Source organism: Camelus ferus, chromosome 35 (genome assembly GCF_009834535.1).
Source record: "Camelus ferus isolate YT-003-E chromosome 35, BCGSAC_Cfer_1.0, whole genome shotgun sequence".
Taxonomy (NCBI): Eukaryota; Metazoa; Chordata; class Mammalia; order Artiodactyla; family Camelidae; genus Camelus; species Camelus ferus.
Window position 1 is genome coordinate 8,484,507 of NC_045730.1, and position 5,772 is coordinate 8,490,278.

A 5,772-nucleotide genomic window follows, 5' to 3' on the forward strand; every position below is an offset into this window, starting at 1 on the left:
TGGCAAATATCAGAGTTGTGTAGCTTTATTATAAAGTCAATGTGCAGCTTCATTATAAAATCATTATAAAGTCAAAAGGAAAAAAAAGCCAAATAGATATTTTTCTCAATCCTACCATTTCCATGACAGTCTTTAAAGCATATTTTTAAAGGAATCTTTAAGGTGCACTTCCTTTATAAAAATGTCAGCCTTGTGAAGAAAATATATTTTTTAATTCTTGATATAAGATTGGCTAAGCACAAAATTTAACATTTGTCTTCCCACAAAAATAATAAAATTATTCATGAAATGGGAAAGAAAAAATATGATTGCCACCAATTTGTTCCCTATTTTCAGAAGACTGAGAGTTTCCTGCCAGTAACTTCATTAAGAATATTGAACAACATAATGAATGTTGCTAAATGTGTGTATCCTGGAAAACAATTTAGTCCATGTGACTTTTTATTTAAAGCAGTCTTCTAAAAAAACAAAATCTTAGAACATATGATGCAATTCTTTGAAATTCTACAGCAAATTACTGTCATCTAAAGCACCAATCTAACTTTCTAACCAGGGGCTGGGTGGGCAGAGGGGTTGGGAAATAGGGAGAGGTTGGTATAAGATGAATAAGATCTGAGGATCTAATGTTAAACACGATGACTATAGTTGACAACACTGTCTTGCATAACTGAACTCTCATAAGATGGTAGAACTTAAATAGCCTCACCAAAGAGAGAGAGAGAGAGAAAATGGCCAGGTAATAGATGTGTTAATTAACTCACTGGGGGAACCCTTTCACAATGTATATGTGTATCAAATCACCATTTAAATAAATATCTTAAAATGTTCTGTGTTGATTATGCCTCAATAAATCTGAAAAAAAAATTTTTTTTAAAAACAAGCTGATTCTTGGATCCATCCCCATGAGATTTAGCAACCTCCTCAGTGATCATCTGCTCACCCTTCTGTACCCATGATTACATATTTTGTTGGAAATACCAAAAGTCCTTTCAAAACAATATAGCGTTTTCCCCAAATGAACAACAAAATGAATAAGCCAGTTCATTTTTTTAATGAAGAGCATTTTCCACTTGTTTAAACTCCAAAATAATGCAAGTATGCTTCCTCTGCTAACCCGGAAGGCTTATAACAACTGAAAAAAAATTTTTTTTCACTCAAACTTTTTAGACCCAAAGTATTTTCTTCCAAAGAAAACTAAAAGTGAGCAGCCAATAGGAGATGGAGACTTTTTAATTTAATGATTATACAAAAATGAATCTAAGAGAGAAGTATCTGCAGCCATGTATTAGGCAGTTAAGTTCAGGATTCCAAAAAATTCCTGGGTTCAGAGTGCCCAGGTTATACTAGGAGGGATGGAGGGAAGGTGAGAAGCTGCCACCGAAGCTGAGAGGGTTGCTGCAGCTAAAATAGAGAGGCTGAGAAGGGCCTGAGAAGGCTGTTATATACACTCCTAGAACACAGCTATTTCTAAGTCCAGTGAAGCTAAGAACACCCACAAAAATGAAATACCATCAGTGCCCAGAATGTAGTCAAGTATATTTTATCAAGTTCTACTGCTCAGCATGAAATGAACTCACAGAGGGATTACAATCCAGGCTCAGATGCTTTTGATCGCCAATTTCCCAAGTGCTGGGACAAGACACATTCATCATAATGTTTAGAGGAGTATTCACATATGCAATTTCCTTGTAAGCCTGGGTTTTTACATTTCTTCACTATTAATGTACACATATGTCGAACAGAGAAAAATCATCAATAAGAAACAGCTCTATCATTAAAAACAAAACAAGGATTTTTTTTTTCCAGATTTTGTACTCTCTAGAGGGATAAATATATTATGTCAATTGAAAACTCATGGATGGTCTTGGTTTCTTAGTATTCACTTGGTTGCAGCTGAGTTTCTCATCAATCCTGTACCTCAGCTAGGATATAAGCACGCACACGCATGCGTGCAAGCACGCATGCGCACACACACACAAACTTAGTATATCTAGCACCACATACTATTTCAGAGCATTTACAGACAACAAAAACAAAAAGATCATCTTCTGGAAATGACTCAATTCAGATTTAGAAAGTTAATACAAACACAAATGCCAGAGAAGCAATCCTATTACAAGCATTATCTGCAAGGCCCGCAAGTTTTTATTATCACTTTATTGAGGATTCATGTAATGAGCCGAGGCAATGTTAAACAGCCACTGTGACTTGAATGCTTTTCTCTCAGTATTAGCCATGTTTGTATGCCTCATAGTGCCTTACAAAGTGAATGCCACGGGCATTCAATAAATAATTTTTAAATGGCATGGAATAAAGTCAATAATGACATAAATCATTCACGGATCATGATGTTCATTTGAGAGAAGCCAAATTAGCCTGATGAATCAAGGATCAAGTTGAAAACCAAATAATTTGTCAACATTCAGTAATGGAAATGTCCACATCTGTTCTTGCTCACAAAATAGTATCTTCACAAGAAGATGCTTGAGATTTGGACTTTGAGACCCCTGACTATAATGGCCATGGAAAGCATTAGAAGCCGTTTTTACACAGATGGAGGTATAGAATGCTTAACAAAGCCAATGTCCATAAGGATCTCGATGGTCTAAAGGGTTAACCACTCTTATGCAGACTTCTCTTCCCTGCCATTTAGAGATGGGATAGCAATTTATTTGATAAAATCCTTGAGACTGAGTAGATTTGTCCATATGAGTGCTTGTTGAATGTCTTAGATCAGGTGTTCACCTTGCTCTGTTGTGAATAGCCCCTCACTAAGTTCCCTGCCACCTGCCTTCAGTTTTCCTACACTTCACCCAGTTTATCTCTCATACATGCACACTAAGACTCATCACACTCCTACTAAAAACTGCCAGGTTTCTCTACTGCCATAAGATCCAAAATCCAAATGCATTACAACACTGAACACTTTTGGACTAACCTAACATTTTAGCCTAATATCCCCATTTTAATATGCACACACATATCCATCTCCAGACCCCTCAGATTCCTCAGCTTTTCCTAAATGTCACAATACTCCTGATTCCAAGCCCTTGTTTGTGCTATTTTTCTTCCTAGAATGCCCTTTACTGAAAACTCCTATTCATTCTTCAATGCCCACATCCAACATTACCCTCACTGTGAAGCCTCCGGGCTTCCAGGTAGAACACATCAGTCTTTTCCCTGTTTCCATAATTCTTGGTTTCTGTGTCTTGCAGTGAGGTATTATAGTTATCTGTCTTTCTAGCTTTATTTTAAAGCCCTTGGAAATGGGGAATTTATTCATTCAACAAATCATTATTATTATTATTGTTTTAACATGATTACATTTATTGTAATTATTATCCAGTATCTACTAAATGCCAGGCACTACTCCTAGAGCTGAGGGTACCACAGTGAACAAAACAAACAAGACCCCCTACCCTGTCAGAGCTTATAGTCTAGTCTGAAGAGAGAGACAACAGAAAGTGATAAGAGCTATGAAAAGAAAATTAAGCAAAAAAAGCAAAATAAGGAGTACTAAGGCTGATGGTTGCAAATTTAATTTGGGTGAGCAGGAATGGACTCACTGAGAGAGCAACATTTATATGATATCACTTATAAGTGGAATCTAAAAAAAAATGACACAAATTAACTTATCTACAAAACAGAAATGGACTCACAGACATAGAAAACAAACTTACAGTCACCAAAGGGGGAGGGTGGGGGAGGGATAAATTAGGAGTTTGGGATTAGCAGATACAAACTACAATATGTATAAAATAGATAAACAATAAGATCCTACCACATAGCACAGGGAACTATATATTCAATAGCTTGTAATAACCTATTATGACAAAGAATACACATATATACATATGTATAGCTGAATCACTATGCAGAAACTAACACAACATTGTAAATCAACTATACTTCAATTAAAAAATGCAATAGTTGAGCCAAGATACAAAAAAGATAAGGCAGAATGCCATGCAGATACCTAGAGGAAACATATTGTGGGCAGAAGAAATGGCAAGTACAAAGGCCCTGAGATAGAAAATACTTGGCACATTCAAGCACCAGCAAAGAAGTCAGAGTGACGGGAGAGAGTGAATAAGTGGAAGAACAGTAGAAAATAAGGTGAAAGAGATAATGGTAGCCAGATCAGGTAGGACCTCTTAACCCATTATACAGATTTAGCTGTTTTTCCAAGTGAAAAGTTAAGACCTTGGAATGTTTTGAGCAGTGTGATTTGATGCTTACTTTGTAACAAGATGGCTGTCACTGCTGTGTGTTCGCCAAATAATTTTATTTCCTCCTTGTATACACAGCTCAATGCAATTTCTTAGCTTCTCTTGCAGTTAGATAAGACCTTGTGACTGATGTCTAGACAATGGGAAGCAGTCAGAAGTAATGTATGCAGCATCCAGTCCTGGCAAGAAAACTCACAAATGGTCCACATTCTCTGCTACGTGCAGGGAATCCAGTAGAGAATTCAACATCACAGAGAAGGATGGATCCACCAGATAGAAGAATCGTGGGTCCCTGAATGACCATGTAGGTCAGAGCCTGTGGGTGAAGTAATCAACCTTTGTTGCACTAAGCCAGTGAGATTTTGGAGTTGTTCGATACAGCAGTTTATGTCACAACTAGCACAGGGGGCTACTGCCATAATCCAAGGGAAATATGATGATGGTTTTGATCAGAGTGGAGACAATGGTAGAAGCAGTCGGAACCTTGGTATATCTTGAAAATGAACTGATGGAATTTGCTGGTAGATTGCATTTGGAATGGGAGCTTAAGAGACTAGTCAAACATGACTCTAAGATTTTTGGCCTGAGTGACTAGAAGGATGAAATTGAGCTGGAGAACACCAAAAAGATCAGGCTGTGGGGAAAAATCAAGAGCTCAGTTTAAAAAATGCAAAGTTTGAGATCCAAGTACAAAAGTCATCTTGCCAGACATGTAAGATTGCAGTTTAGGGGCATGGTCTGGGCTGGAGATGTTTAAACCACATAATATGTAATATTTGATGTATATTTAAACCACAAGATAATAATATTTATTACTTTATAATATTTAAATTATAAGAGCATATTAGATATTCAAGATCGTTGGAGTAAATAGAGAAAAGATCCAAAGCCTGAGCCCAGGGACATTGCAATTTCAAAGGCCAAGGAAATAAGAACTACCAGGGAGGTAAATTGGAAAAGAAAGACAGTGCAGTAGGAGTGAACTAAGATAGAATGGAAAACAAATAAAAAAGTGTTTTAAAGATGGCAGAGTAACTAAAGCAAGAACCAATGATCATTAAGAATATTAATATCATCCTTTTACTCTTTAGCAATGTGCCCGATACACAATTAAAATGAATAAATATTAGTATGTTTCAGGTAACTCTCAATAACAGCCATAAATTTGCTTTGAGCAATGGGAAATATGAAAGAATGGCACAAAGGACATGAGTCAAGAATTAAGCTTAAGGGAAGTGATTAAATGAAATTCATTTCAGAGCTATTCTTTAATTAAATGGTACTTTCACCAATTCCTAACAGCAAGACATATTTTTATTATCTAAATGTAGGAGGGGTTACTTACTGGTGGGGAGGGAAGTTGGCAAATGCACAAAGTACTTAGTTTTAAGCATTAGGATTTATAACCTTGGAAATACTCTTCTTTGTCATGTATAGTATTTTTATTTTGGAAAAAATGGCTGTTTTTTTTTTCTTAAAAGGCTGGCTATTTGAAACTATAAAGAATAGTTTGAATTCTACATGAATGAACCCAGTACTTCCA